The sequence below is a fragment of the Rhineura floridana genome, chromosome 3, assembly GCF_030035675.1.
Source record: "Rhineura floridana isolate rRhiFlo1 chromosome 3, rRhiFlo1.hap2, whole genome shotgun sequence".
NCBI classification, from domain to species: domain Eukaryota; kingdom Metazoa; phylum Chordata; class Lepidosauria; order Squamata; family Rhineuridae; genus Rhineura; species Rhineura floridana.
Genome location: NC_084482.1, coordinates 118,954,075 through 118,964,597, shown reverse-complemented (window position 1 = coordinate 118,964,597; position 10,523 = coordinate 118,954,075). Strand labels below are relative to the sequence as shown.

The 10,523-nt window shown below is 41.2% G+C and overlaps 1 long non-coding RNA gene across 1 annotated transcript; it reads left to right on the top strand.

Moving 5' to 3' along the window:
• The first annotated feature begins 365 nt into the window (after window positions 1-365).
• Window positions 366-6,591, top strand: LOC133382275 (uncharacterized). The gene is made up of 3 exons (XR_009761887.1): window positions 366-417; window positions 1,879-2,025; window positions 4,349-6,591. It is a non-coding gene; the product is annotated as an uncharacterized LOC133382275 (long non-coding RNA).
• Window positions 6,592-10,523: the final 3,932 nt, after the last annotated feature.

Sequence of the window (10,523 nt, the reverse complement as noted above, 5' to 3'; positions counted from 1 at the left end):
GGGAAATTATCTTTTTAATTTGTGACATGACAGACAATGACAGCATCCATTTTAAGAATGATAGCTTGTTTTAAGAACAGGAGCAATTTAAGAATAGGACCCTCTGAAAAATTCAGAGAATAAAACAGGGCATAATAAAACAACAAAAGGCTCATCTGGAAGAGCCCCCAAAAGTCTGCTCACTCAAAACTTCCCCTGACTGTGGGTGGATTTTTCATGATCACAATCACCCTATAATTACTTATGTATCCTGAAAACGAAAGAGCCTGTATGGTACCTTGAAGAATGAAATATTAGAACTTTGTATCATGAACTAGAGTTAGACTCCACCCCTTGGACTTTCCTTTGCTCTGCTTTTCAGTTTCAGTTCTGTTGTCTACAAAGCCAGCAGTAAAGGAGGATGTTTGTTTGCCTGCAGTAAGTAAGAGTTTGTTTATTCTCCAGTTATTATAATGAGTAGAGCAGGATCGGGTACTTATTGCTAAAGGGTGAAATAACGAGGTAACTTAAAGTGATCTGAAAAAATGGCTACCCGTTAGTCTTTTAAAGCACTCACTATACTCAATCATAGTGGCTATTTTTTCCCTTCTTTTTCTTGATTATGTGATGGCAAAATATGAAAACAGCCCTAGGGGAACAGAAATGTTGCTGTGTACACCACAGTTAGCACTGCAGTTAGTAACTCAGGCCTAATTTCTGATTTTCCCAATATGTGCAGCTCTGCATGAGGCCTTTACAGGGTTTTTGGAAAGAAAAATCAACCCAGCAACCAAATTTTAAAAATCCAGTTGCTTTCCACAATTGCTTAGCTTGTCCTTTATATAGCAGCTAGTTAAAAAGTTTTCCCTTGATTGTCCAACAGGAAGGGAAATCTAAAGGCCAGGAACAAGACTAGAAGGAAGGAATTTCAAGGAGAAGTTAACAAACACACCCTACAGTATTTATTTTCTGTGCCTTTCCCTAAACTTGTAGAATCATAAAATAGTAGAGTTGGAAGGGGCCCATTAGGCCATCAAGGCCAACCCCCTGGCTCAATGCAGGAATCCAAGTCAAAGCATACTTGACAGATAGCTGTCCAGCTGCCTCTTGAATGCCTCCAGTGCTGGAGAGCCCACCATCTTCCTAGGTCAGCCTTTCCCAACCAGTGTGCCTCCAGATGTTGTTGGACCACAATTCCCATCTTTCCTGACCATTGGCAATGCTGGCTGAGACCGATGGGAGTTGTAGTCCAACAACATCTGGAGGCACACTGGTTGGGAAAGGCTGGCCTAGGTCATTGATTCCATTGTCATACCGCTGTAATAGTTAGGATTTTTTCCTGATGTTCAGCCAACATCTGGCTTCCTGTAACTTGAGCCTATTATTTTGTGTCCTGCACATTGGAATGATCGCGAAGAGATCCTAGCCCTCCTCCACTTGAAGAATGCTATCATATCTCTCCTCAGTCTTCCCTTCTCAAGGCTAAACATGCCCATTTCTTTCAGTCTCTCTTCATAGGGCTTTGTTTCCAGTCCCCTAATAATCCTTGTTGCTCTCCTCTGAACCTGTTCGTTTGTCAGTATCCTTCTTAAAGTGTGGTACTGGATGCAGTACTCAAGATGAGGCATAACCAGTGCCAAATAGAGGGGAACTAGTACTTCATGTGATTTGGAAACTATGCTTCTGCTAAAGCACCCTAAATAGCATTTGCCTTGTTTTGCAACCACATTGCATTGTTGGGTTATATTCAGCTTATGATCAACAACAATTCCAAGAACCTTCTCACATGTAGTATTGCTAAGCCAAGTATCCCTCATCGTATAATTGTGTATATGGTTTCTTTTCCTAGGTATAGAACTTTGCATTCATCCCTGATATATTTCATTCTATTGTTTTCAGCCCTGTGCAATCCTGCCCCTTCAGCTTGTACTTCACATTTGCCAGGAGGCTCATAGACCCTCTTTTGGGAGAAGACTGAGCCAAAGTAGAAACTGAGCACTTCTGCCTTTTCTTTGTTGTCTGTTACCATTATGCCATCATCACTGGGTAACTGAATCATCATTTCTTTTCGCTTTTAATATGTATGTACCTGAAGAAAGCTTTTTTGTTGCTTTTGGCATCTCTCGCTAACCTCAGCTCATTCTCAGCTTTAGCCTTCCTGATGATATCCTTGCAATTCTGTGCTACCTGTCTATACTCTTCCTCTGTGGCCTGGCCTTTCTTCCACTTTCTATGTGTCCTTTCTTGTGTTCAGGTCGTCTCTAAGGTTTTTGTGAAGCCACATTGGCTTATTCGGCTGTCTTCCACCACTTTTCCTTGTTGGAATTGTTTGCAATTGTGCCTTTAGAATTTCCTTTTGTTTTTTTAAAGAAATTCCCACCCATCTTGGACTCCTTTTTTTATTAGGGCCAGGTTTTGCTTCCTTTAAAATCAAGAACTCAAGTAGTATGGACAAGTTTGTTTTTCAGGTTGAACCTAAAACTGAGATACCTAAGGCAGTATCAAAGCCAAGCTCAGGAGCTCACTGTCTTTATTACAGTAGTTCATTTCATGAAGAATCAGAACACAGACACAGACCACAGGCGCAAGGGGACTGTAGCTATAGGCAAAGTCAAGCTTTTGAGTCTGGTATTCCTGTAGACATCTCAAAAAATTGCAGTATAATTCGACAGATTAAACTTCATTCATGTAAGTTAACACATTCTGTAGATGGAGGAGGAGTGACAGGGAAAGTCACTGCCTTTACCTTCCCCTGGCCTGGCCCCCACATCCTCTCTACTGGGGGGGGGGAATGGCTGGTGCTATGCACATCTCGCCCCCAAATGCCTTATCTAGAAAAGTGGCTGCCCCACCTAACAAGGAAGGCTGGCTACAGGGCTGCGGGCCACCATCCCCAGAACTTCTCAGGGTGGCAGAACTACCAAGACGGTCCCCTCTGCTATCTTAACACCTGAGACTGTCTGTAGGGAACTGTATGTAAACATCATGTAAAAATAAGTACACGTGTTCATGTGAATGACTTCTGATACTTTAGACTGAAAGTTCTACAATGACTCACATTACCCCATATAATCATGGGAAATCATATAATCTATGGCCAAGAGCCAGTCACACTAAAAGGATGGAACCTAGAGCAGCAGAACTGAGACAGTAACTATAGCCTGAGCACAACAGGTTTTTTTTCATGTAGTGGTAAAAAAGTCTACACCACCCTTTAAAGAAAACATCATCCCAGAGATGTCAAACATATTAACAAGGCCTAGTTCACACATAATGCTAAGCCATGGTGTGCTTAACAAACCACACATTAACCACAAGTTGTCCCACATACAATCAAACAAACGTCACAGCTTGTTTCTCCAAAGTTTAGTTTGCTTTCCAGCAGTTTTTGCCTCATACCTTTGTAGTTTAGTGAGCATCTGAGCTGGGGTGGTCAAATAAACCATAGTTACAGAAAGATGCTGAGTTCACAGATAATGCTAAGCCAAAAGTAGCCAATGTGGTTCCTTCCTGGTGTTGTTGGACTTCAATCCCATAGCCCTCATGGCTAAAGGTCAGGAATGATGCGAGTTGCAGTCCAACATCTGGAGGGCACCAAATTGGCTACCCCCGTGCTAGGGATGGGTGAGAAATTCAATTCAATTCACATTTCAAGCTGAATCTATCAAATTCACACTTTCTGAAATGATATAAGAGCCAGAACACAGTCATCCTTTGAATTTCACACTTATTTGAATTTTGCATTGAGTTTTGCAGTGTTTACAAAAATGCATATGTTAAGGGAAAGTGTGCTTAAAAAGAATATATGAGTGAAAATAACATTTAAAAAATCATGAATTATGAGAAACTGCTTGCAAAAATGTGTACGTTAGACAAAACTGCCCCCAAAAAGGTGTTGTTTAGGAGAAATTTGCACTAAAATGCTGGAGAAATTTCATGGGGATTTTTTTTTAAAAAAAATGGAAATTGCTGCAGAAATGTGAACTGAATTTAAGATTGGAAAAATGACAAACTGAGAAAACCAAAACTGACAGATCTTTCCATCCCTGCCTGTGCTAAGCAATAGTTTAATAAACCATGGTTTAGCATTATGTGTGAACATCTATCTGTCTGTCTGTCTGTCTGTCTGTCTATTTGTTGCATTTGTATACCGCCCCATAGCCAAAGCTCTCTGGGTAGTTTACAACAATTAAAAACATTAAAAACAAATATACAAATTTAAAAACACTTTTTTAAAAAGCAATTTAAAAACTATGTCAAACATATTAACAATAAAACATTGAGCACCAGAAGCTTAAAACACACCAGATGTTAAAAGATGCTAAAAAGCCAGGGAAATAATGATGTTTGCCTCCTTTTTTCTCCATAGGAAGAAAATTCCGTAAGTGGAATGCCACAGCCAAGAAGGCCCTTTCCCAGTCCCCATCCGCCTCACCTATGTCAGTCAAGATCCCTAGAGGAGATTCTGAATAATCTGAAGATTATTGCCATGCAAAGGCAGGCTGATATGTGCGTAAGGCTGCAATTCAGTACACACTTACCTGGGAATAAGTCTCTTTGAACCCAGTGGTGCTTACTTTAGAGTAGAGATGTATTAGATTGCAGCATAAATGTTTCCTAAACAACAGGTCCCAAGATGTGTATAGCTTTAAATGTAAGTACCAGCACTTTGAATTGTGCTTAATCAGGAGTCAGTAAGGGCATCTTTAAGCAGCAGTGAGATGTGTTCCCAATAGCCATTCCCAATTAGCAGTCTAGCAGCTGCACTGTATAAAACAACAGCAATTCCCAAGAGGTCTTCTAAAGGTAGCCCTGCATATGTAGAAAGCCATAGCCAAGCTTTCTCTGTCCAGAAGGGACTGCAACTGACACACCAGCCTCAGCTGGTGAAATATACTCCATGCTATTGATGCCATCTGGGCCTTCAGCTACAAAGCTGGATCAATAAGCACCCATAGACTGTTGATCTAATCCTTTAGGGTTCCCTTCCCCAACCTGGTGTCCTCCAGATGTTTGGACTTCAGTTCCCATCATCCATGATCAATGGTCATGCTGGCTGAGTCTGATGAGAATTGTAGTCCAAAACAACTGGAGGGCACCAGGTTGGAGAATACTGCTTGGGGTGTATAACTTCATTGTTGAACTGTAGTGATAATTTTAACTATGTCTTGTGTTTATTGTATTAGGGCGCAATCCTAATCACACTGGGCAGCAGTGGCGCTCAATGGGGTGGTGGAGCCAGTGCCACATCCCCAGCCACATGCCAGCCAGAAAAAGCAACACCATGGCCATCATAGCATATGGACCGGGAACAGGTCCCATGCCACAAAGTGCAGCTCACTGGGCCAGCTTAGGATCCAGTGGATCCTTGGCCATCCTCTTCCTGACTCTAAAATGTCCCACTTCACAGCTCTTCATTGGCTACCACAGACACGGACATTGCAGGCAATAGTTTCTGCCCATCCACACTCTGGGCAATTGGAGTAGAGACCTCCACTGTAATGGAGCCTCCCCACCAGCAGAGCCTGGCATAGCCTGGACAGAGTGGAAGGATACCTCTGCCTCATCCAAAAGCTCTCCAGAGTGGTGGATTGTGGGTTGGATTGCTCTAGCTTTCCATTTAGACTTTTTTTTGTAAATTGCTTTGAGCACAAACATGCAGGAAAATCAGAGCTTGGAAAAGTTACTTTTTTTGAACTACAGCTCCCATCAGCCCAATCCAGTGGCCATGCTGGCTGGGGCTGATGGGATTTGTAGTTTAAAAAAAGTAACTTTTCCAAGCTCTGAAAATTCTCTGTGACTGTGATTCCATCCAAAACAGATAGAACACCATCTCCCTAGGTAGATAAACAATCTACCAGTAGTAACTCCATCTTGTAAGAAATGAACTTCAGTTTGTTGGCCCTCATCCAAACCATTACTGATTCCAAGCACCAGGTTAGCACTTCCACTGCCACACCAGAATCAGTCGTAAAGGGGAAATAGCAGTGAGTGTCACCTGTATATTGATTCCAAAACTCCTCTCTCGTTAGTTTGATTCCAGTTCCAAACCCCCTCACTCATCAGTTTCATGTAGACATTAAAACATGATGTAATTATACCTAAATTAGAGACTCACCCAAATCCATTCAGTCATAATATTCATTATGTCCTTGAGCCCTTGGAGATTAATAAGCAACTTGAATGTTCTCCCCACCCCAAATTTTAAAATATTATCACTACTTCAGAGCAGAGAGGTATTGTCCATATACAGGACCCCTTTCACACTAAAGAGCAAACAGGGTGTATGACCAGCATCAACATTGAAAAGGCAAGGCTTGCGAGTGATAAACCATTCCTGCCCTTCCATATTCACTATAATGTGTGAGGGTATTTTTCTGCACAGCCCTGTAGGTGGTGTGCTAAAGGGGTGCTGTTCCACTGGACTATATTAACTCTCTGAGCACTCTGGAGAGAATTGGAATCTATTTGCTGCTGTTGATGCCGAGATATTTTGATGGATTGTTAGTGGATTTTAAATTTGCTCTGATTTTGTTCTGGGGTTTCATATTTGTGCTGGAATTTAGTGATTACTAGCTGCCTTGCAAAGTTTTTTTTTTAATTGGGAATATGGAATGAATATAAATGCTTAAATAAATGAATAATAATTGTGTAACAGGGAAACTAGTACTTATTAAGTGTTTGAGAAAAAAGGTTATTGGTTTTAAATTCAAGTTCTAAAACTTTCTTTGCTGCTTAAACTTAAAGAAAGTAATTTCTCTATTAGAAAGGAATATTTAATGGACTTCGTCAAACTTTTAAAAAATGAAAAGAATAGTTTGTGAGTCTGATCAATTGCAGAGGGATTTTTTTCCTTTTATTTTTTTAAAAATCCAAATTTGGTTATGCTGGCAGTTATATTCACAAGTGACAATTACTTTGACATTAATTTGATAGCTCAACAGCCCAAAAGTGGTATAGAATCTCCTAGTAGCTGGCAGTTTGCATTGTGCCACCCTGTCTACATGGTAACTGTCATCTTCTGTTCAGTATAGTAATGCTATCAGCAGACAGTCTTCTAAAAAAGTTATAATTTCTTCCAAATGATTGAAGCCCATGTATATTTCACTCTTGCATTCTCTCTCCCCTCCCTGCTCCCCCCATCCCCTTCTTTCAAGATATAGTACCATGAAGCAGTAGTGATGACAGGTCGTTTAACACCAGTTCTCAGTGAGATTAAGTAGTTGTCAGACAGATATCACTGGAGACTTACGGATTGCTTTTGGAAATCATCCTGAATTGCTAACTAGTGGGGGAACATGCTGATTCTTTTGTGTCCCGATTCAAACCCCTGAAATATCAAAGTTATTTGTGCTCTCTGAAGTTAGCCACAACTGATTCATGTGGGCTACCATGATACCTAGAAAAGATAACTGTCCTGTTTGAGCATGATTTATAAATGCAGAAAACACCTTAAGCCCCTATTCTTCCCTCTTTGTATAGAAAATGTGATCTCTTCCTCATATGTAGCCGGAGGGGATGTAATGGAAGTTCCATTTCCTGTTCCTGTTTGATTAAATGTTTACTCATTTATTATGAATAATTATTTATAATGAATACCCAGGGCAGACTATATATAATGAAACAATAGCAAATATATATAGTGTGTTGACTGTGCTTTGTATTCCATTTGTAAGTTATCCCATATATAACTAGCTAGTGATCAATAAGCCAAAGGAAAACACATTGACGAGGAGATCAGTGTGATTCTTCTAATTGGGCCAAGTCAGGGTCATAAGCAGCCATATCCAAATCTAGACCTTGAGTGCATATTCTCTATATCGTCTGTGCCCAAGCTCAGTTGCTGCAGCTGGAATTGGGGAATGAACTTAAACTGGAGTGAAAGTGGGAGCGTGATGTGCAACAGAGAGTCCTCTGTGTTCACTAGGCAATAGCAGAAGATCAGATTTCTAGTATTTATAAAGCAGGCCTGGTCAAACTAGATACTTCATGTTTGCTTGGCAATCACAAAGTCCACTTGTTGCATGATCCTGGGAGGCCACTGAGGCCTGAGCTCACAGGCTATCTCAGCCTCTGCTATGAGGTTCGCTGTTTAAGGCCTGATTCTTAGAGTCCCTGAGAGAGTCATCAGTTGTGCTAAAGTATTGCAACAGGTTCCCTTCTCTGCTCATTCTGGACCAGCCCCTAGATGGGGCAGACCCTTCACTTCAATCGTAAAGTGCATCAAGAAGCATCTCCCATTTTTACAGCTGGTGCTGCCCACACTGAAGGAAACACAGAAGCCCTGCTCCATTGAAGGCTTCCCCATTTGACTTTAACGTCAGGGAGATGCACACAGAGGTGGCCCCCTTCCACGGAAATCAGTGGGAAAGCCCTTGCCTGGGCAACAGTTCCCTGTGTATATCAAACCTCCCTCCCTCAAACCTGCATAAGGAAGGTTGTAGCCCAGTGGGTAGAATCCTGGTCTCATTCCTTGGATGTCAGAGGCCAAATATCAACACAGGCTTACCTGTTGGATGACTAACGCTCTCCTCCTCATAATTCCATTGGTAAAAGAGTTATTACAGTGACTTATCTTACAATGTTATTGGAGGGAAGGAAATTCTGAGCCTTGCTGAGAGCTTTCAGCTACAAAATAATTATATCCAGTCAGTCATAAATTATTTTATTTATTTTATTTATTTTATTCAATTTTTATACCGCCCATAGCAAAGCTCTCTGGGTGGTGTACATCAAGTAATTAGGTACAAAGACTTATGAATGGGAACAGATAATGTTAATAAACAGAGAGAATTGGTTTCATCATTGCAATTGGTTCAGCAACTTTCAGTTTCCTGAAACTGACTTCTCTTGCAATTCCTAGGTCAATAAGGTTAACATAGGCTGTGTGTCTAACTTCATTATCATCACAGTTCTCATCAATAGCCATGAAGTCTAAGGATCAGAAACTATTCTCAAGATCTACATCAGATTTCCGGATATTTTGGACAACCACTCTCACCATCCACAGCGGGATGGCCAATGGTTATAAATGATGGGAGTAGTAGTCCAAGAACTTCTGGAAAGGAAAGCTGGTCTCCAGCCACAGATGTGGTATATGTTTATGAGAATCTGGATGACATATTTCACACTTGCACATTTCCATGAGGATCTCTCACCATTTCAGAGCCTCTACGCTGAAAGTCCACTTTCTCCACCCCTGCTGCAATACCCTGTCACTCCCTTACACTTCATGAGACAAAGGCAGCAGCTGTTTCCCAGGCCCTTGCCCATTGGTTCTGCCAGATTAAAATATCCACGTATATATTTATGCCGGCAAGAAGGAGGGAAAGCGCAACCTTGACTTGGTGCTTAAATTTCCTGCCTCCAAAGCCCAGCTGGATAGCAGGAGTTATAACAGAAAACAGCAGCACAATTAGTTGGGAGTTCTGTAGCTGTCTGCAGCAGACTGCTTGCTCCTGTCTCTCTATAGGTGGTCTCCCAGTTCATCAGTTCATAAATAAGTAATTTGAAATGTGTTCCTGGGGGAAATTTCCCTCCTTCTCTCCTGAACAGACTGTACTCATCAGTTTTCTTGTTCTCAAGGTACCCGGTGTTCTCATTTATAATGGCCAGAGGAACTGTGCTGTTCTAATTCCTGCTTCATTACATCTCCTAATGCTTGTTTTCAACAGCTTCACAACAGCTTTTCTTTATATATTGATAAAAAAACTCTTTGCATATATTATTTATTGGCACTTTCATGTTAGCTTTACTGCTGATTTAAATGGAATATTTTTACATACCAAGTAAGGCTGTGAAGTTAGGTTTCTGGTCGGAGGGTTAGAGATTTCAATTTAAATGACGGCATCGGTAACTTCGGGAGGAGAACAATGAGGAAGCAAAATAATTTTTTCTGGACCATTCCCATCCACTTTCTTCTGGCACCTTCATCTTGGAATCTGCTGTCTTCCTATGATGCTTGACTGTTGGACAACACTAACCACAACTAGAAAAGATACAAAGAAGACTGCATCAAAGTAATATGGCATGCAGACAAAAATATCACTCCCCTACTCCCCTGCAATAAAGGTACTGAGGCTGAGCACTGTGAGAGCACTAGGGTTATAGCTGCTACACTTTTTATTCCAAGTTCTGCTTCTGGGTTGTTTATGCCTTTTCAGAAGTGACTTTAGTAGCTATTGGAATTTCTTCATCTGTTTATCCAGCTCAATTGAGTTGCCTGTTTGGTTTGCATGAGCCAAGAAGGGAGGAGGCTAAGCGCTCTTACTAAGCCACCATTGCTGAGCAATATAATCAGTCTGGGGATGGGGCCCAGTGTGGGCACTGCGGGTCCCACAGGTTCATGATGATATGGGTATGCCTAGTGCACACCTGTGGAAAACCCATGACTATGTTTGGGCACCCACAATTTGTCCAGCAGTATGACAGTTTTCAGTAGCCTTCAACAGTCAAATACTCACATGCTATGATTTGTGGTTTGGATAGGGATTAGATGAATCTGTCAATTTCACTTTCGTTCAGTTTCTCATTTTTAGTTCAGT